Raw genomic sequence first — 22186 nt, 5'->3', positions numbered from 1 at the left:
AGATTTTGTCCTCTAGCTCAGCCGGCACCTAGGGAAACCTACCAAACCTGTGCATTTTTGAAAACTAGAGACCTAGGGAAATCCAAGGTGGGTGACTTGTGGGGCTCTGACCAGGTTCTGTTACCCAGAATCCTTTGCAAACCTCAAAATTTGGCTAAAAAAACACATTTTCCTCACATTTCGGTGACAGAAAGTTCTGGAATCTGAGAGGAGCCACAAATTTCCTTCCACCCAGCGTTCCCCCAAGTCTCCCGATAAAAATGATACCTCACTTGTGTGGGTAGGCCTAGCGCCCGCGACAGGAAATGCCCCAAAACACAACGTGGACACATCCCATTTTTTGACAGAAAAAAGAGGTGTTTTTTGCAAAGTGCCTACCTGTAGATTTTGGCCTCTAGCTCAGCCGGCACCTGGGGAAACTGACCAAGCCCGTGCATTTTTTAAAACTAGAGACCTAGGGGAATCCAAGATGGGGTGACTTGTGGGGCTCTGAGCAGGTTCTGTTACCCAGAATCCTTTGCAAACCTCAAAATTTGACTAAACAAACACATTTTCCTCACATTTCGGTGACAAAAAGTTCTGAAATCTGAGAGGAGGCACAAATTTCCTTCCACCCAGTGTCCCCACAAGTCTCCCGATAAAAATGATACCTCACTTGTGTGGGTAGGCCTAGCGCCCGTGACAGGACATGCCCCAAAACACAACGTGGACACATTCCATTTTTTGACAGAAAACAGAGGTGTTTTTTTGCAAAGTGCCTACTTGTAGATTTTGGGCAAACCTCAAGATTTGACTAAAAAAACAAATTTTCCTCACATTTCGGTGACAGAAAGTTCTGGAATCTGAGAGGAGCCACAAATTTCCTTCCACCCAGCGTTCCCCCAAGTCTCCCAATAAAAATTATACCTCACTTGTGTGGGTAGGCCTAGCGCCTGTGGCAGGAAATGCCCCAAAACGCAACGTGGACACATCCCATTTTTTGACAGAAAACAGAGGTGTTTTTTGCAAAGTGCCTACCTGTAGATTTTGTCCTCTAGCTCAGCCGGCACCTAGGGAAACCTACCAAACCTGTGCATTTTTTAAAACTAGAGACCTAGGGAAATCCAAGGTGGGTGACTTGTGGGGCTCTGACCAGGTTCTGTTACCCAGAATCCTTTGCAAACCTCAAAATTTGGCTAAAAAAACACATTTTTCTCACATTTCGGTGACAGAAAGTTCTGGAATCTGAGAGGAGCCACAAATTTCCTTCCACCCAGCGTTCCCCCAAGTCTCCCGATAAAAATGATACCTCACTTGTGTGGGTAGGCCTAGCGCCCGCGACAGGAAATGCCCCAAAACACAACGTGGACACATCCCATTTTTTGACAGAAAAAAGAGGTGTTTTTTGCAAAGTGCCTACCTGTAGATTTTGGCCTCTAGCTCAGCCGGCACCTGGGGAAACTGACCAAGCCCGTGCATTTTTTAAAACTAGAGACCTAGGGGAATCCAAGATGGGGTGACTTGTGGGGCTCTGAGCAGGTCCGGTTACCCAGAATCCTTTGCAAACCTCAAAATTTGGCTAAACAAACACATTTTCCTCACATTTCGGTGACAAAAAGTTCTGAAATCTGAGAGGAGGCACAAATTTCCTTCCACCCAGTGTCCCCACAAGTCTCCCGATAAAAATGATACCTCACTTGTGTGGGTAGGCCTAGCGCCCGTGACAGGACATGCCCCAAAACACAACGTGGACACATTCAATTTTTTGACAGAAAACAGAGGTTTTTTTTGCAAAGTGCCTACTTGTAGATTTTGGGCAAACCTCAAGATTTGACAAAAAAAAAAAAATTTCCTCACATTTCGGTGACAGAAAGTTCTGGAATCTGAGAGGAGCCACAAATTTCCTTCCACCCAGCGTTCCCCCAAGTCTCCCAATAAAAATTATACCTCACTTGTGTGGGTAGGCCTAGCGCCTGTGGCAGGAAATGCCCCAAAACGCAACGTGGACACATCCCATTTTTTGACAGAAAACAGAGGTGTTTTTTGCAAAGTGCCTACCTGTAGATTTTGTCCTCTAGCTCAGCCGGCACCTAGGGAAACCTACCAAACCTGTGTTTTTTTTAAAACTAGAGACCTAGGGAAATCCAAGGTGGGTGACTTGTGGGGCTCTGACCAGGTTCTGTTACCCAGAATCCTTTGCAAACCTCAAAATTTGGCTAAAAAAACAAATTTTCCTCACATTTCGGTGACAGAAAGTTCTAGAATCTGAGAGGAGCCACGAATTTCCTTCCACCCAGCGTTCCCCCAAGTCTCCCGATAAAAATGATACCTCACTTGTGTGGGTAGGCCTAGCGCCCGCAACAGGAAATGCCCCAAAACACAACATGGACCCATCCCATTTTTTGACAGAAAACAGAGGTGTTTTTTTTGCAAAGTGCCTACCTGTAGATTTTGGCCTCTAGCTCAGCAGGCACCTAGGGAAACCTACCAAGCCTGTGAATTTTTTAAAACTAGAGATCTAGGGAAATTCAAGATGGGGTGACTTGTGGGGCTCTGACCAGGTTCTGTTACACAGAATCCTTTGTAAACCTCACAATTTGGATAAAAAAAACACATTTTCCTCACATTTCGGTGACAGAAAGTTCTGGAATCTGAGAGGACCCACAAATTTCCTTCCACCCAGCGTTCCCCCAAGTCTCCCGATAAAAATGATACTTCACTTGTGTGGGTAGGCCTAGCGCCCACGACAGGAAATGCCCCAAAACACAACATGGACACATCCCATTTTTTGACAGAAAACAGAGGTGTTTTTTGCAAAGTGCCTACCTGTAGATTTTGGCCTCTAGCTCAGCCGGCACCTAGGGAAACCTACCAAGCCTGTGCATTTTTGAAAACTAGAGACCTACGGGAATCCAATATGGGGTGACTTGTGGGGCTCTGAGCAGGTTCTGTTACCCAGAATCCTTTACATACCTAAAAATGTGGCTAAACAAACACATTTTCCTCACATTTCGGTGACAGAAAATTCTGGCGTCTGAGAGGAGCCACAAATTTCCTTCCACCCAGTGTCCCCAGAAGTCTCCCGATAAAAATGATACCTCACTTGTGTGGGTAGGCCTAGCGCCCGTAACAGGAAATGCCCCAAAACACAACGTGGACACATCCCATTTTTTGACAGAAAAAAGAGGTGTTTTTTGCAAAGTGCCTACCTGTAGATTTTGGCCTCTAGCTCAGCCGGCACCTGGGGAAACTGACCAAGCCCGTGCATTTTTTAAAACTAGAGACCTAGGGGAATCCAAGATGGGGTGACTTGTGGGGCTCTGAGCAGGTTCTGTTACCCAGAATCCTTTGCAAACCTCAAAATTTGGCTAAACAAACACATTTTCCTCACATTTCGGTGACAAAAAGTTCTGAAATCTGAGAGGAGGCACAAATTTCCTTCCACCCAGTGTCCCCACAAGTCTCCCGATAAAAATGATACCTCACTTGTGTGGGTAGGCCTAGCGCCCGTGACAGGACATGCCCCAAAACACAACGTGGACACATTCCATTTTTTGACAGAAAACAGAGGTGTTTTTTTGCAAAGTGCCTACTTGTAGATTTTGGGCAAACCTCAAGATTTGACTAAAAAAACAAATTTTCCTCACATTTCGGTGACAGAAAGTTCTGGAATCTGAGAGGAGCCACAAATTTCCTTCCACCCAGCGTTCCCCCAAGTCTCCCAATAAAAATTATACCTCACTTGTGTGGGTAGGCCTAGCGCCTGTGGCAGGAAATGCCCCAAAACGCAACGTGGACACATCCCATTTTTTGACAGAAAACAGAGGTGTTTTTTGCAAAGTGCCTACCTGTAGATTTTGTCCTCTAGCTCAGCCGGCACCTAGGGAAACCTACCAAACCTGTGCATTTTTTAAAACTAGAGACCTAGGGAAATCCAAGGTGGGTGACTTGTGGGGCTCTGACCAGGTTCTGTTACCCAGAATCCTTTGCAAACCTCAAAATTTGGCTAAAAAAACACATTTTCCTCACATTTCGGTGACAGAAAGTTCTGGAATCTGAGAGGAGCCACAAATTTCCTTCCACCCAGCGTTCCCCCAAGTCTCCCGATAAAAATGATACCTCACTTGTGTGGGTAGGCCTAGCGCCCGCGACAGGAAATGCCCCAAAACACAACGTGGACACATCCCATTTTTTGACAGAAAAAAGAGGTGTTTTTTGCAAAGTGCCTACCTGTAGATTTTGGCCTCTAGCTCAGCCGGCACCTGGGGAAACTGACCAAGCCCGTGCATTTTTTAAAACTAGAGACCTAGGGGAATCCAAGATGGGGTGACTTGTGGGGCTCTGAGCAGGTTCTGTTACCCAGAATCCTTTGCAAACCTCAAAATTTGGCTAAACAAACACATTTTCCTCACATTTCGGTGACAAAAAGTTCTGAAATCTGAGAGGAGGCACAAATTTCCTTCCACCCAGTGTCCCCACAAGTCTCCCGATAAAAATGATACCTCACTTGTGTGGGTAGGCCTAGCGCCCGTGACAGGACATGCCCCAAAACACAACGTGGACACATTCCATTTTTTGACAGAAAACAGAGGTGTTTTTTTGCAAAGTGCCTACTTGTAGATTTTGGGCAAACCTCAAGATTTGACTAAAAAAACAAATTTTCCTCACATTTCGGTGACAGAAAGTTCTGGAATCTGAGAGGAGCCACAAATTTCCTTCCACCCAGCGTTCCCCCAAGTCTCCCAATAAAAATTATACCTCACTTGTGTGGGTAGGCCTAGCGCCTGTGGCAGGAAATGCCCCAAAACGCAACGTGGACACATCCCATTTTTTGACAGAAAACAGAGGTGTTTTTTGCAAAGTGCCTACCTGTAGATTTTGTCCTCTAGCTCAGCCGGCACCTAGGGAAACCTACCAAACCTGTGCATTTTTTAAAACTAGAGACCTAGGGAAATCCAAGGTGGGTGACTTGTGGGGCTCTGACCAGGTTCTGTTACCCAGAATCCTTTGCAAACCTCAAAATTTGGCTAAAAAAACACATTTTCCTCACATTTCGGTGACAGAAAGTTCTAGAATCTGAGAGGAGCCACAAATTTCCTTCCACCCAGCGTTCCCCCAAGTCTCCCGATAAAAATGATACCTCACTTGTGTGGGTAGGCCTAGCGCCCGCAACAGGAAATGCCCCAAAACACAACTTGGACACATCCCATTTTTTGACAGAAAACAGAGGTGTTTTTTGCAAAGTGCCTACCTGTAGATTTTGGCCTCTAGCTCAGCAGGCACCTAGGGAAACCTACCAAGCCTGTGAATTTTTGAAAACTAGAGATCTAGGGAAATTCAAGATGGGGTGACTTGTGGGGCTCTGACCAGGTTCTGTTACCCAGAATCCTTTGTAAACCTCACAATTTGGCTAAAAAAAAACAAATTTTCCTCACATTTCGGTGACAGAAAATTCTGGCGTCTGAGAGGATCCACAAATTTCCTTCCACCCAGTGTCCCCACAAGTCTCCCGATAAAAATGATACCTCACTTGTGTGGGTAGGCCTAGCGCCCGTAACAGGAAATGCCCCAAAACACAACGTGGACACATTCCATTTTTTGACAGAAAACAGAGGTGTTTTTTTGCAAAGTGCCTACCTGTAGATTTTGGCCTCTAGCTCAGCCGGCACCTGGGGAAACCTACCAAACCTGTGCATTTTTGAAAACTAGAGACCCAGGGGAATCCAAGATGGGGTGACTTGTGGGGCTCTGACCAGGTTCTGTTACCCAGAATCCTTTGCAAACCTCAAAATTTGGCTAAAAAAACACATTTTCCTCATATTTCGGTGACAGAAAGTTCTGGAAACTGAGAGGAGCCACAAATTTCCTTCCACCCAGCGTTCCCCCAAGTCTCCCGATAAAAATGATACCTCACTTGTGTGGGTGGGCCAGGTGCCTGCAACAGAATAAGGCCAAAAACCTTTATAGATAGAGTGGATAGCACAGTGAGTTGATAAGGACATATTCTTCTTTTATACATCTTTAGGCTGACTATGCTTTGGGGACCCACACAAGTGAGGTGTCATTTTACTTGGGAGACTGAGGGGAATGCTGGGGAGTAGGAATTTTGTGCTGGAGCGGTGATCGTACAAACGAAAGTCAGGAAAATATGCTTTTTTAAGCCAATTTTGAGGTTTTAAGAGGAGTCTGGGTAAGTAAATGTTGGGGGATCCACGCAAGCCACAACTCCCTGGACTCCTTGGGGTGTCTAGTTTTAAAAAATGTCTGGGTTTGGTAGGTTTCCCTAGATGAAGGCCGCACCCAGGACCAAAAACTTAGGTGCCCCCTCACCCCCAAAGGTAGTTTTGCAATATATCATTTTGATGTGTCCACATATGTCTGTGATGTACCAAACACTAAAATTGTGAAAAGAAACGCACTTAGGTTATGTGAAAAAGACCCTCACCCACCAACCAAGTTGGAGGCATGCTTCATCATCAGGGTCCCACCCGAGGCACCTAGCGTCTTACAGGTGTGCTGCGACGCCTGATTACAGCGGAGCAGGTTTTGTCATTTTTACCACACATACTGGTTGGATTTGGCACGAGGGTGAGTGATGGTTCAGTGGATCAAATTTTATTAACAAGAGATTTCACAAAAATGAAATGCACTGTTAATAACTGAAAGCCCAAAAAACTGAACCAATGACTCACAGCTCGTGAGGTGTAAAGCCACGGCAAGGCACCAACCGCTTTACAGTCCATTCACACACCTTTCATACATGACACGCACAAGACCATTCACGCCGCCAGCCACGGGCCCAGAACATTACAACACTCGCATCGACTGACAGCGCCACTCAAGGGCCCATCACTTACATACGCCCACATGCCTGATACAACAATCACACCAGCTGATGGGAGTGTGTGGACTGGTGTTTGGCTGGCAGTGTTTTGCAGTAGCCAACAGCAAGTCAATATGTACACTATGTACACCCTCAGCCAAGCCCCACTCCACACACAATGGCATTTTTTTTTTCTTTTTTTTTTAAACAAAGAAACCCCTAATTAATTAGAAATAATTACAAAACTACAAACACAAAAGCTCTAACTAAGTACATGACAGAAATGCTAACCATGAAACTGAACACATGAAAATACAAAACAGACATGAGTTTACACTCATGGTTGTTCCCAGTAATTCTTCTAGGTGTGGTAATTCTTAAAACAATCAGCCACACACAGCCCAGGCTTTGAAGGACAATCTGGGCAGTACATTAGAATCTCCCTCCGGATACCTCTTCAAAACACACTCTACATTTCTTAGCTGGAAAGTCTTTTTTGGGTGTGGGAGGAATGTGCTCAGCAAAGTGGCGATCTTTCAATCTAGCCATATCCTCCACCACTCTCTAGGAACTCTGGCCTGTTCCACCACAATAAGGCTCTCTATCACTGACTCCTGAAATTTCACAAATGTCATCTTTGACTCTGGAGACCTATCCTTAAACACAATAAAAGCATTAAAAGTTGCTAAGTGGAAAATGTGAATTGCTAACTTCTTATACCAAACGTAAGACTTACGAATAGCAGTATAAGGTTCCAACCTTTGATCAACTCTATCTACACCTCCCATGTGCTTATTATAATCTAAAATGCACACAGGTTTGCGCACTTCAGCAACCTGGCCCCAAACAGTCACGGGGGAAGTACTCTCATCATGGATGGTACTTAGCATGTAGACATCCCTCCTGTCTGAAAACTTCAAAGCTAGCAGCTAATCATTCCGCAAGGCACTGCACTGTCCCCTCTCAGGTTTTTTACAGACAAGCTCCCTTGGATAGCCTTTCCCGTTACAACGAATTGTGCCACAAGCAACAGTGTCCACTCTAAACAATTCCTTGAACAACTGCACTCCAGTGTAAAAGTTATCTACATACAAATGGTGACCTTTGTTGAACAGTCTTCTACCAAGTTCCCACACAATTTTCTCAGTAACTCCAAAAGTGGGAGGACAACCCAGTGTAGACACGGAAATTATACACATATCCTGTACTACTTTCAGACAGCATATACAATTTAATTCCACATCGTGCCCTCTTGCTAGGAATGTACTGCCTAAAAACCAAACGATCCTTGAAGACGACCAAAGACTCGTCCACAGCTATTTATTTGCCTGGAACATAGACCTCTGAAAACCGACCCTCAAAATGATCAAGGACAGGCCTAATCTTAAAAAGACGGTCAGAATCAGGGTGATCTTGTGGTAAGGCTAATGCGTTGTCAGTAAAATGCAGCATCCTAAGAAGAAGCAAATACCGATTACGACTCATTGTTGCAGGAAATATAGGTGTTGCCCTCAAGGGACTAGTAGACCAATAAGAAGCCAGTGACGGCTTCTTTATCAACCTCATCAAAAGAGTCAAACCTAAAAACTTTTTCATCTCCTACAAATTTGTGGGAATCCACTGGGCAGCTCTAGAGGGCGGCCTAAGTCTAGCAGCGTTGTCCCTCAAATATTGCTCCGCATACAAATTAGTCTGCTCAACAATCTCTTCCAAAAACACATCATCCACAAATAACTCAAAGAAATTGACAGGCAAAAAGTTTTCAGTATTGACTCTACACCCCGGGAGACCAGTAAAGGCAGGCAACTCTGGCTGCTCCATGTTTGGGGCAACCCAGAGTTCAGGTCTTCTAACGGGAAACCTTTCAGCCCCAGGTTGCTGCACTAATGGCAGATCAGTGTCCTCCTCTGAAACAGGCCCTTCATCTGCACTGAGTGTGGCTTCCTCATCAGAAGATTCCTCTCCGACAGAAACTTCACTGCCAGAGTCCCTCACTTCCTCCTCTGCCTCATGCATAGCAACAATACTCCTTTGGAGTAAATTGCTTTTACTTACCTAAAACATGCAACTATGCAAACCGCAGGTCAACCACCGCCAAAACCGCAAGGAGCCACAGCAAAGAAAGCAAAGCTTTGAACTAGATCAAAAAGGAGGAAAAAAATTATCACAAATGCAAATACTTCGTCAGTTGACAAACATCCCATCATCAAGCATTTAGAAATTGGTGCCTAAGTGGATTCTGCCATATGGGCAGATGGCCCTACTAAAAAATAGGTCTATCTGCCCTAAGGAGGGCAGAAAATACCTTTAGTAGTGTGTCCCCAGGGGGAGCGACCCTTGCCCAAGGGCCCAACCCCAAACAAAAAACAAACCACACACACACACTATCCCTGGTGCCTACATTGCTTCTGCCCCCCTTGGGGGCACATGGGCCTAAACAAACTAGGCCCATCTGCCCCCAAGGGGGGCATAAATGGCCAACAGTTCAATGCCCCCCTTGGGGGGGGGGTGCCTCTTGCCGAAGGGGACGCCCCCCCACATGAATACAAATATTTTTAAAAATCCCTGGCGTTCTAGTGGTTTCTGCCCCCCTTGGGGGCAGATGAGCCTAAAAATAATAGGCCGATCTGTCCCCAAGGGGGGCAGAAATGGCCTTGGTACACATGTCCCCAAAGGGGGGCGACCCTTGACCAAGGGGTTGCCCCCTCCTCCACTAACACACACACACACACACTATCCCTGGTGTCTAAGTGGCTTCTGACCCCCTTGGGGGCAGATCTGCCTAAAAATAATAGGCCAATCTGCCCCCAAGGGCGGCAGAAATGGCCACAAGAAACATGCCCCCAAATGGGAGCAACCCTTGCCCAAGGGGCCGCTCCCCAACGCAAAACATTTCACAGTAAATTAAAAAAACAAATCCCTGGCTTCTAGTAGATTCTGCCTCCCTTGGGGGCAGATCGGCCTAAAAATAATAGGCCAATCTGCCCCCATGGGGGGCAGAAATGGCCACAATAAACATGCTCCCAAAAGGGAGCGACCCTTGCCCAAGGGGCCGCTCCCCAACGCAATTTTTTTAAAACATAAACGAAAAAAAAAAATCCCTGGCGTCTAGTGGCTTATGCCCCCCTTGGGGGCAGATCGGCCTACAAATATTAGGCCGATCTGCCCCCCAGGGGGGCAGAAATGGCCATTCAAACATGCCCCCAAATGGGAGCAACCCTTGCCCAAGGGGCCGCTCCCCAACGCGTAAACATTTCACAAAAAAAAAAAAATGCCTGGCATCTAGTGGGCATTCCACCGGGGGAAAGGAAAAGCCTTTCCTTTCCCCCGGTGCCTCTTTGTCCCAAACCCCCCACCCACCGGAGGAGAAACTTAACTGTTTCTCTCCTCGCCGCACTGGAAGCAAATGGCTTCCAGTGCGACCGGCAGTGGGTAATGAGGTCAGCGCGTGATCGCGCGCTGACTTCATTACGGGGGGGCTTGGGGGGGAGGGCGGGGGGGTGGAAGGGGAAGGTCTTCCCCTTCCATCCCCGCCTACGGTGGGGGAGACCCCACAGAGGGAGCGCTACTGCTCCATCCGGGCTCCGTACCGAGGACATAATGGTTACATCCTCGGCACAGGAGCACGGTGCCACGGGACGTAACCATTACGTCCGCGGCACAGAAGGGGCTAAAGCCCCTCATTGTTAATTAGCAGTGGCCTGCCACTGCTGCTTTGAAGCTTTGTTAAAAATTGCCCTCAGAGCAGAGATAAAGGTGTGGGTCTGCTAGGATGGCTTGTGACTCAGCTTAACCCAAGGAAGGCAGTTTAGGAGTGTTCAGTATCTTCACTAACCTAAAAGGGACCATATGAGACATATTTATTATAGTTTAGCGATAGAGGAAGCCTGGACAAGAGGGGTTGTTTGATCCTAAAACACATTTTAGCTTCCTAGCTTTACTCTCAGTAAAGGAAGGAGCTGGTCCCTGAGCCAGTTTAGAGTGTAGGGTATACGAGTTTCATTTAATTTATTGCTAGTAGTAGTAATTAGTTTATTGCTTCAATTTCTTAAAATCATATATAATAAAAAAATACAGTGCAATTCTGTTTGACTTTTCATCCTTGACGTGGTCTTCCTTAACTTTTTGCCTCTGTTTCCCAGGTTGTTGATGTGTGCTGGACTTGTTTTTACTGTTTTTGTTATTCTGGGCACTTTACCACTGCTAACCAAACATTTCACAGTAAATTAAAAAAACAAATCCCTGGCTTCTAGTAGATTCTGCCTCCCTTGGGGGCAGATCGGCCTAAAAATAATAGGCCAATCTGCCCCCATGGGGGGCAGAAATGGCCACAATAAACATGCTCCCAAAAGGGAGCGACCCTTGCCCAAGGGGCCGCTCCCCAACGCAATTTTTTTAAAACATAAACGAAAAAAAAAAATCCCTGGCGTCCCTTGCTAAAGTGCAAGTGCTCCTATACAAAATGTGTATGTAATTGTTTTATTCATGACTGGCATATTTGATTTACTAATAAGTCCCTAGTAAAGTGCACTAGAGGTGCCCAGGGTATGTAAACCAAATGCTACTAGTGGGTCTGCAGCACTGGTTGTGCCACCCACATAAGTAGCTCTGTAATTATGTCTCAGACCTGCCACTGCAGTGTCTGCAGTTTTAAATTGCCAATTCGACTTGGCAAGTGTACTCACTTGCCAGGCCTAAACCTTCCCTTTTCTTACATGTAAGGCACCCCTAAGGTAGGCCCTAGGTAGCCCCAAGGGCAGGGTGCAGTGTATGGTTAAGGTAAGACATATAGTAATGTGTTTTATATGTCCTGACAGTGAAACACTGCTAAATTCATTTTCTCACTGTTGCAAGGCCTGCCCCTCTCATATGTGAACATGGGGGCTATCTTTAAATATGGTTAAAGTGTAGATTCCATTTGGGAGTGGATAGACATTTGGAGTTTGGGGTCTCTGAGCTCACAATTTAAAAATACATATTTTAGTAAAGTTGATTTTAAGATTGTGTGTTTGAAAATGCCACTTTTAAAAAGAGGGCATGTTCTTGCTTAAACCATTTCTGTGACTCTGCCTATTTGTGAATTCTCTGTCTGGGTCAGTTTGACAGGTGGGCTGGTTGCACTTCTCACTAGACAGTGACACAAAGGGAGATGGGGTGTAGTCTGCATTTTCTGAAGAGCCATGTGTGTTAGGAGGAAGAGGAGGAGTGGTCACTCACACCTGAAAGGGCTTTGCCTGCCCTCACACAATTCAGTCTCCAACCCCCTGGTGTGTGTCTGGGGCTTGGCCTGGGCAAGGCAGGATTTCACAAACAAGAGAGACTTTCCTTTGAAGTAGGCCTACTTCAAAGGGCAAAATGGGTATAAGAAGGGCATCCAAACCACAGACTTCTGGAAACCAAGAGGAACCTCTGCCTGGAGAAGAGCTGAACAGCTGAGAAAGAAGAGCTGCCCTGCCTGTGACTGTGTTTTGTGGAGCTATCCTGCAGTTGCTACTTCTTCCTGTGCTAGAGGACAAAGACTGGACTTTGTGTTGCCTTCCTTATTGTGAAGATATCCAAGGGCTTGATTTACAGCTTGCCTCCTGTTGTTTGAAGTCTCAGGGACATCAAAGACTTCTCTCTGCCAGCACCTGCAGTCTCAGGAGAGACTCCTACTCTGCCAAGTGGTGCCCATCCAGTTCCTGGGACCCTAAAAGAAGAAGCTGGCAGCCGAAGAGTGAGAAATCCACGCACCGCCTGCCGTTCGGGTAAAAAGATCGACGCAACTTCGATCTGCAGATGAAAAATTGACGCACCGCCGGCTTCGCAGCTGAAAATCAACTCTCGCCTGCAACGCGACAGAAAGATCGACGCCCAGGGCTGGAGAAACGGCACACAGCATCACTGACAGAGACTGGTGAGATCACACCCGCCGTGCGTGGTTTTCGGATCATTGTGCGGCTGGATCTCCGACGCAAACACTGCTGGGCATGTAAAAATGACCTGGCCTGCCCGGACCAAAGAGTGCTGACCGGATCGACGCATGGGTCTCCTGCAGAGAGAAGAAACAACGCACGCCGTCCCGACTAAAGGAGAAATGACGCAAGGTCTCGCTCGTGAGTGAAATCGACGCATTGCAAGACCTTTTTGATGCACATTCGCCAGTGTGGGGTCATTTTTGATGCGCCCAAGGTAAATTTTCACGCTAACAGCGTTAGTGTGTGTTTAAAATTACATGAAGACTCTTTTTGCATTTTTAGTGATCACTTGACTTGTGTATTGGGGATTTTTGTCGTTTTGGTCTTGTTTTGTTTAGATAAATATTTTCTATTTTTCTATACCTGTGTTGTGTCATTTTGAAGTCATTTCATTAAGTTGCTGTGTGTGTTGGTACAAATACTTTACACCTAGCACTCTGAAGTTAAGCCTACTGCTCGTGCCTAGCTACCAAGGGGGTAAGCAGGAGTTAGCTGAGGGTGATTCTCTTTTACTTTGACTAGAGTGAGGGTCCTTGCTTGGACAGGGGGGTAACCTGACTGCCAACCAAAGACCCCATTTCTAACAATGTCCAACTATAAAATTCATCATTTTAAAATCATAGAGCTAATAAATAAAAAAATCAAGGTTTAAACCTTTCTTTCATACCAGACATAAATGTAATCACACATCTAATTGTTTTTCCTGACGTCCCTGTAAAACAAAATCTAGCAGCATCCCTAACTGTTCTCATTCCATTCTCTCTTAACTATGATCTTACCAATATTTTCTGAAAGTCAAGCAATATAGGACAGATACAGAGAACAACTTAAATTGTTTCATTACTTGAATGACACAGACACCATAACAGCATGTGAACAATTGATTTATTCTATAACTCTCAAATTGCATGAATAGAATATTTAGGAGATGAAACCTTAAACATTTTTTATCACCTCTCTGCCCCTATCTCTACCATCCTGCACAGCATGCTGGGACAATTCAAAATGGCATCACCCAGGAGTCATTAGTCCCATCTGCTCTGGGAGCCTCAGCTCCTCCCTCACTGACATCACTGCCAGGGCCTTTCCTATAAAATTGTAAAAGGAAGGCCCCCGTGTGTTGGCTCCAGAGGTCTGGGTGCCCTCCTTTATTCAGTGGGCTTGAGCTGGCCAATCCCAGGTACAGTGTGACAGCTGATTGATTAATGCAGATTCTTCATCTCTGTCCCTTTCCTCCTCAAGAGCTGAGAGAACCACTGTTAATTGCTCCCTTTGTGTCAAGAGGCCTTTGTTCCTACTGCTGGAGAGAAATAAAGTTTGCACAGCAGGGTGACAAAATGCTTGGCTCTGATTCTGACCTAAGCTAGAGAAATATGACAAAACTGGATGACCCATAAGATGTACAGATATCTTCTTGGAAGACTTATATCTGGATTTGGCACACCGATTTGACCAGCTCAATATGTCACTGGTCTCTGTAGACCAAAGTGAAGTGAAACTGCACTCTAAGGCAGTCTTCTTCATAGGTGTATAATGGCGTGCCACTGCAGACAAGACAGTAAACCACACAGATTTTCCCTATGAATGTACACTAACATTATGAGGCCTACTCAAGGTCAATATTCAATGCTGCATAGTTCCCTCTGTGCTAGGCTACCTGTGTGCAACTACCGGGATGCACACAACGGAAGTCTTCCACGCGCAGCCTTAACACGTGTGCACACGTGTTGACATGTAGCCAGCCAAGTGCCCCTTACCCTTGCTATGACTTAGTGGCCATATTTTAAAAGACAGGCACTAGTGCAGTCCACTAAGAGTACGTTTATCATGGGTGAGTCACCAGTTTTGAGGCTCACCCACAGTAAAAAGGTAAAAGAACAAGTGATCAAAAAGCGATAAATCGGGGCGGATTTAGTGGGCAGAACACATTGCTTCACAATAGGTATCCCATTTATTTATTTTTTCTTGTCCTCTGAAAACCTGATTAGTGACCAAAACTTCTTAGAGTTTTCCTTAATCATTGATTCATAGAATTCTGTTAATAATCGCTGTTATTGCTTCATTTCAATATCTTGCAATGCTAACTTTAGTTCTTTTTTTTATTGTCGTACTTCTTTTTATTGCCCATAAGAGTTTTTTTTTAATTTGTGAACTCTTGTGCTAATAATTTTCAGATACAGAGATGGTATTTGGACTGGATACTTTTGTAGAAAGAAAATAAACAATTTCTGTAACTACATTTTCTCATTCCTTTGCAAGTTATCATAAATGCCCTCAGAGATATTAGGTATGGTGGATTTAATCAGCTGACATTCCAAAAGCTCTTATAATTGGTTTGTTAATGGACAGTTCCATTTGACCGATCTTAGTGTAATCTCTTCAATATTCAGATGGTTAGACTGTTCAGCAGTGCAAAGCTCAACTACTTTAACCACAGAATACCGAAATGCTGGTATTTCAAATCCTCTGCTCCTAAAGTACTATTTTCATGCAAAAGGCTAACATTAAAGTTCTCAGTAATTATTATTTTTGCATGCTTGACAGCTTCTGTTTGATTTTCTAGAAAATGTAAACAAGATGAGAGACTGCAATCATCTTTTGACAATGAAGGAGGAAAACAGGCATCAATTATTAAAATATTAGATTGGTCTAAAAACTCATTAAGCACAGCAAGTATAAAAGAAAATTCAAAAAACAAAACAGATTTTTTAGTCTTTAAGTTAAGAATGATTAGCGTAATTAACCCTTCACTGGCCATGCCCATTTCATTCTTAGTCACTGTAACTTCATCTATCTCAAAATTTGAAATAAAACAGACATCTGTTCTCAATGATTGTTGAAGATAAACAATACAAATTTTGAGTGTTTGAATGAAAGGGGACTGCTTGGTACCTTAAACATGCCCCTAGGTGCGTCACAAAGATTTGCCATCTTCGATTTTGCTGAGAGTGGTGCATTGTGGGAATGTTCCAGTGAGGCAAAACGGAATCTGCTAAGAAATTGGGAAGGTTTAGCCTTGGCGGATGTATTTTGCACATCGGTCAGGAACTGCACAGGAGTGAACCCCCACCACCTTCCCGCCACTGTCTAGTGAACTAAAGAAAAATTGCACTTCACCCTTCACAGAACATCTTCTGGACCTGTGGCAGAACAGAAGAAGACTGGATCAACTGTCTAAATTGCTTGGAGACCCGAAGTGCTGGATTAGCTCACACTTGTAACCCAGGGCTAGGAAGTCTTCTCCAAAGGTCGGTTGGTTGACCTCCTGTGTGGCTACAGGAACACAAAAAGCTACAAGAAGCTTTCATCCTGCAGTGACCAGTGGCCAGTTAGAACAGCAACTGGACTAGCGCTTGCTGTGGCTTCTGCTGGAATGGTCCACCATTAGTTTCCTTAAGATCCTGGGAGACTTAGAATAGGCTTCATGAAACTTACTAAAAGTCTGAAAAGTTATGATGTGAAAAAGAAAACATTTTTGGACTTCCACAACCCTATGGAGCTTCAGACTCGCAACACAGGTGTCTGATTTGCAGAAGATCTTTGCTGGATACAGCTTCAGGCTTGCGTCACTGGACAATTTTGAGCCCAAACGAAAAGAGACTAACTGTGAAGGTGGAAATCTTGATTGGGCGAGGCATGAAAAGTATCTGACCAACAGGACTTCTGCGGCGGTGAATAACACGCTGCTTACCTTAGGTAGCGCCTTATATGGTAGAGTCTCTAGCTGCAGATTGATGACCTTAAAATATTTTCTAGGTGTCAGACTGGATCTGGAAGCGTTTGAGTAATACCCTTGTGTGGCAGTAGGTGACATTATTCAGCTCTGCGTTGGTGTCATCCACATCTGAAATGATGTGCACAATATCTATATAAGGGCTGTTGGACCTGGCCCTTTTACAGGGTCATTCCCCAGACCTTTTGCTCTTTGCCTCCCTATTTTTCTGACCTTTGTTGGCTGACGTTTTGACTCTGAGCACTTTTTCACTGCTAACCAGTGCTAAAGTGCATGTGCTCTCCCTTACAAAATTGGTATGATTGGATTATACCTAATTGGCATATTTAATTTACCTATAAGTCCCTTGTAAAGTGGTATCCCTATACCCAGGCCTGTAAATTAAATGCTACTAGTGGGCCTGCAGCGCTGCTTGCGCCACCCACTAAAGTAGCCTGTCAAACCTATCTAAGGCCTGCTAGCGCAGAGCCTGTGTGCGCAGTTTCCTGCCACAGGGACCTGGCATCTAAATTTACTTGCCAGGCCCAGAACTCCCCTTTTACTACATGCAAGTCACCCCTAAGGTACGCCCTAGCTAGCCCTTTGGGCAGGGTGCCATGTATGTAGAAGGCAGGACATGTGCCATGTTGCATGGCCTGTACTGGTAGTGACAAACAGCCTAACTTGGTGTCTCACTGCTGTGAGTGCTGCCTCCTCATAGGATTGCATTGGAAATGCCCTGCCTTATGTGTAAGGGGTATTGTCTGATTTATGAGGGGTAGCGTAGGCATGTTTGGTATGGGTGTGATAGTGGTGAGAAATGCAGCTTAGTGGTGTAGGTGTATTTTTGTATTACTATCACAGAAATGCCACTTCTAGAAAGTGTGCATTTATCTGTGCTTATGACTTTGGGGTTTTGCAGCTTGCCTCCAATCCACGTCTGGGCAGACTGACAGTTGGGGCTTTGTGCATACTTCTCAGACAGCCTGAACACAGGGAGGGTGGAGGTGTAACAGAGGTGCATCTACATATTGTAAAGCCTTCCTGGGCTGAGAGAAAGGAGAGGTGGGGCACACCTGCATTTGTAAAGGCTGTGCCCTGGCCTCACACAATAGGCTCGTTAACCCGCCACTGATGTGCTGAAAGGAGAGAGGGGGCACTCCCAGAGCCAGTTGTAAGTGGCTGGAACCTCCGCTCCCTACCATTGTGAGACACACTGTAAACCCAGTATAAGTACAAGGGAACTTTCCCCACAATTTGGACACTCTTGGAACTTGAAACTGGACACAGAACGCTGATGAATGGACTCACCAGGAAACCCCCTTGGACTGCTGCTGCTGTGCTGACCTGTGACCTGCCTGGTCACTAGGAGGAACTGCCACCATCTGCACCCCTTGTGCTGGCCTGTAGCTGCGCACACCAGCCCTGTGATTCTGCTTGTTGGGCTGTTCCCAGGGGCAGGGTGCTGTGGCCCCTGACCCCTGCAACGATCTCTTCTGCTTTTTCCCAAGCGCTGAGAGAGCGCTCTTTGGTGCCCAGGTGCAACTCAAGGCACCTTCTTTGTCTGCAGATTGCCTTTGAGAAGCGCTTGATTTGAGGCCCTGAGATCACCGCCGCAACCCGGGTTTATAAACGAGCCTCTCGCGCTCCCCACGGCGCCTCTTTGTTTTAATCACCGCTGCAGCCCGGGCGCCGCATTTTGACTTCAGCGCGAGGATCGCGCTGACTCTAGTGCCCCCGGGGCACTTCCCAAAGGTGAAGGTAGGAGCTTGCACGCTCCTATTGTGTCCCCTTGTGATGCGCGCTTTTCAGAGCGCCCCTGGGGGCACACATTGGCTCCAATTCCCCACACTGCTTCCCTCGTGGACGAGGGAAGGCAGAAAAGCAGCTAGCGCAGCGGACCGGGTGCGGCCGCCTGTGGAGGCAGGTGAAGAGCCTCATCGGAGGCCCCTGCTTCCCCCACTACCTTGTTAGGCAGCTGCACCGCGGACAAGGGCAGCTGCATCCCTGCAAGCAGGACGCGGGGAGAAAGGGAGTTCCCTTTCCCCCGGTCACTGCGCTAGTGGTGCGATCGCCCTGGCTACTCTAAATCTTTGACTTTTTTGGGCCCCGCCTTAGGAGAGGGCCATTAGAGGCCAGGGGGGCCCCCAAGGATCACGAGGCCCCTGGAGGGGCCCGTTCACCAAGAGGAGAGGGTGCCGACCGCCCCTCTCCCCCAAATGCACTGTGTGGCCCCCGTTTTGCGCCTTAGTGCACTGGGGGCCCACTAAGCTCATCTTCTAGGCACTAGGAGTGCCTCTACTACGGAAAACAGGTACTTTTTAGGGAATCTGGGCTCTAGGAGCCTAGTAAGACTTTTGGATGTTTGAGATTTCCTACCTGTTTCCTGCCCCTACATATATGTGATAATGTTCCTTTTTATGGGCATGTCTAGCTGATATGTATATATATGACTTGTGAGATATTCTCTAGTGTTCCTTTTATGGGTATTTAGGAATTATTTATGACAAGTGCATATATCTTTTACTGTAATTCCTGACTACTGCTTATGTTGCAGAATCCTGAGTACTTACGTGTTCTAATGTGACAACTGCATATTCTTGCAGAGTATTAGTAACTTGTGTAACGATCTGACAACTGCCAAGGTAGCAGGGTATTACTTACGTGTAATGTTGGTCTAATTATCTTTTGTGCAATACAGATTATTTTTACATAGCTCAGTGTTGTGTTTGCTTTGTGGTGTACATTTTGCGTCACGTGTGTTGTGTGTGTTGTGCAAACGCTTTACACATTGCCTCTGGGATAGGCCTGACTGCACGTGCCAAGCTACCAAGGGGGTGAGCAGGGGTTATCTTGGACGTGTAACTCCCTTGCCCTGACTAGAGTGGGTAGGTTCTGCCTGGCTTAGGTGCATACCCTAGCCAACCAGAAACCCCATTTCTAACAAGGGCCATTCTGGCACACTGACATCAGTTACTTTAATTACTTTCCATGCCAGGAGCATGCAGCCACAATGAGAACTGAACACTAGTGTAAAATTCTAAGGCCCTGAGAGGGGTGTCCCTTACACTATGTAGGAAAGTAACATCTTTCTTGGCATGTTACCCCCAATTTTACGTGTATGTCAGTATGTTTTTGCCTGTCTCACTGGGATCCTGCTAGCCAGGACCCCAGTGCTAATAGTTTGTGGCCTAAATGTGTATGCCTGTGTAGTGCCTAACTGTGTCACTGAGGCTCTGCTAATCAGATCCTCAGTGCTCATGCTCTCTCTGCCTTTAAATGTGTCACTATAGGCTAGTAAATACATTTACCAATTTCAATTGGCATACTGGATCCCCCTTATAAGTCCCTAGTATATGGTACCTAGGTACCCAGGGCATTGGGGTTCCAGGAGGTCCATATGGGCTGCAGCATTTCTTTTGCCACCCCTAGGGAGCTCAGACAAACCCTTACACAGGACTGCCATTGCAGCCTGAGTGAAATAACACACACGTTATTTCACAGCCATTTTCACTGCACTTAAGTAACTTATAAGTCACCTATATGTCTAACCATCACTTGCTGAAGGTTAGGTGCAAAGTTACTAAGTGGGAGGGCACCCTTGCACTAGCAAAGGTGCCCCCACATAGTTCAGGGCCATTTCCCCGGATTTTGTGAGTGCGGCGACACCATTACACACGTGCACTACATATAGATCAATACCTATATTTAGCTTCACAATGGTAACTCCAAATATGGCCATGTAACATATCTAAGATCATGGAATTATCCCGCCATTCCAAAGCTGATATTTCAGAGCGAATTCCATGCATCCTGGGGGCTCCACTATGGACCCCCAGTACCGCCAAACCAGCTCTCTGGAGTTTTCTCTGCAGCTACAGTTGTTGCCACCCCACAGACAGGGTTCTGCCCTTCTGGGGTCCGGGCAGCCCAGTCCTAGGAAGGCAGAACAAGCATTTCCTTTGGGAACAAGGTGTTACACCCTCTCCCTTTTGAAATAGGTGTTAAAGGCTGGGGAGGGGTAGCCTCTCCCAGCCTCTGGAAATGCTTTGAAGGGCACAGATGGAGCTCTCCTTGCATAAGCCAGTCTACACCGGTTTAGGGAACCCCCAGTCCCTGCTCTGGTGTGAAAATGGACAAAGGAAAGGGGAGTGACCACTCCCCTGTCCATCACCACCCCGGGGTGGTGCCCAGAGCTCCTACAGTGTGTCTCAGACCTCTGCCATCTTGTTTTCAGAGGTGTAGGGGCACTCTGGAGGCCTCTGAGTGGCCAGTGCCAGCAGGTGACGCCAGAGACCCCTCCTGATAGGTGCATACCTGACTAGGTGGCCAATCCTCCTCTGAGGGCTATTTAGGGTCTCTCCAGTGGGCTTTTCCTCAGATTACGACTTCCAAGAATCCATTAGGGCTCCTCTGCACTTCTCTCTTCGACTTCTCCCAAGGATCGACCGCTACGTTCTCCCGGACGCCTGCAACACTGCAACAAAGTAGCCAGAAGACTACCAGGGACATTGTAGCGCCTAATCCTGCTGGCTTTCTCGACTGTTTCCTGGTGGTGCATGCTCTGGGGGCTGCCTGTCTTCACCCTGCACTGGAAGCCATGAAAAAATGTCCCCATGGGTCGACGGAATCTTCTCCCTGCTGGAGGGGAGCAGGCACCAAACTTCAGCTTCACCGGTACTCTGGGTCCCCTCTCATCCTGAGGATCGTGGTCCCTGGAACACAGGTGGTGGACCCAAGTGACCCAGAATGTCCAGTGGTCCCAATGTCAGAATTTGGAGGAGGTAAATCATTGCCTCCCCTCCCCAGTCAGTAGTCCTGTGCGGTGTGTGATCTGCAGCCACAAGGGCTTCTGTGCACATTTCCAAGAAATCCTGCATGCACAGCTGAGCCTAGGTCCCCAGCACTCCGTCCTGCGATGCTCAGTTCCGTGAGTTGACCTCTAGTGACGTGGGACCCCTCTTTGCAGTGTTGAGATGACTGCTGTGTTCAGTCGTCTTGAACCCCTGTTCAAGGACTTCTGCGGGTGCTTCCTTCCTTTCAGTGGGCTCTCTACGTTGCTGAGGGCCCCTTCTGTCTCCTCTCCCAACTGGCGACATCCTGGTCCTTCCTGGGCCTTGCAGCACCCTTTTTCTTCAACCGTGACTCTTGCACGTAGCAAGGCTTGTTTGTGGTATTTTGCCAAAGAAACAACTCTGCATCTTCTACCACGCTGTGGGACATCTTCTGTCCGAAAAAGAACTTCCTACCTCCTTTCGCTGGTTCAAAATCAGCATCTTCTCCCAACCGTAGGCAGCCATTTTGCACCTTCATCCGGGGTTAAGTGGTCTCCTTCCCCCCCTGGACACTTTAGTGACTCTTGTACTTGGTCCCCTTTCTTTGCAGGTCTTCAGGTCCAGGAATCCGTCTTCAGTGCTTTGCAGTCTGTTGTGGTCCTTGCAAAATCCTTTATCACGACTTTAGTGTGTTTTGGGGGAAATAGTAGTACTTTATTCCTACTTTCCTGGGTCCTGGGGTGGGGCCTCCTTTACAGCCTACACTTGCCTAGGGGTGCATTTGTGGTTCGCATTCCACTTACTTAGTATATGGTTTGTGTTGCCCCTAGGCCCATTGCATCCTATTGTGTTTTACAGTGTTTGCACTGCTTTCTGACTGTTTTACTTACCTGATGTGGTTAGTTGTGTATATTCTGTGTATGTTACTTACCTCCTAAGA

The sequence above is a fragment of the Pleurodeles waltl genome, chromosome 1_1 (assembly GCF_031143425.1).
Source record: "Pleurodeles waltl isolate 20211129_DDA chromosome 1_1, aPleWal1.hap1.20221129, whole genome shotgun sequence".
NCBI lineage: Eukaryota > Metazoa > Chordata > Amphibia > Caudata > Salamandridae > Pleurodeles > Pleurodeles waltl.
This window is presented reverse-complemented; position numbering follows the sequence as displayed.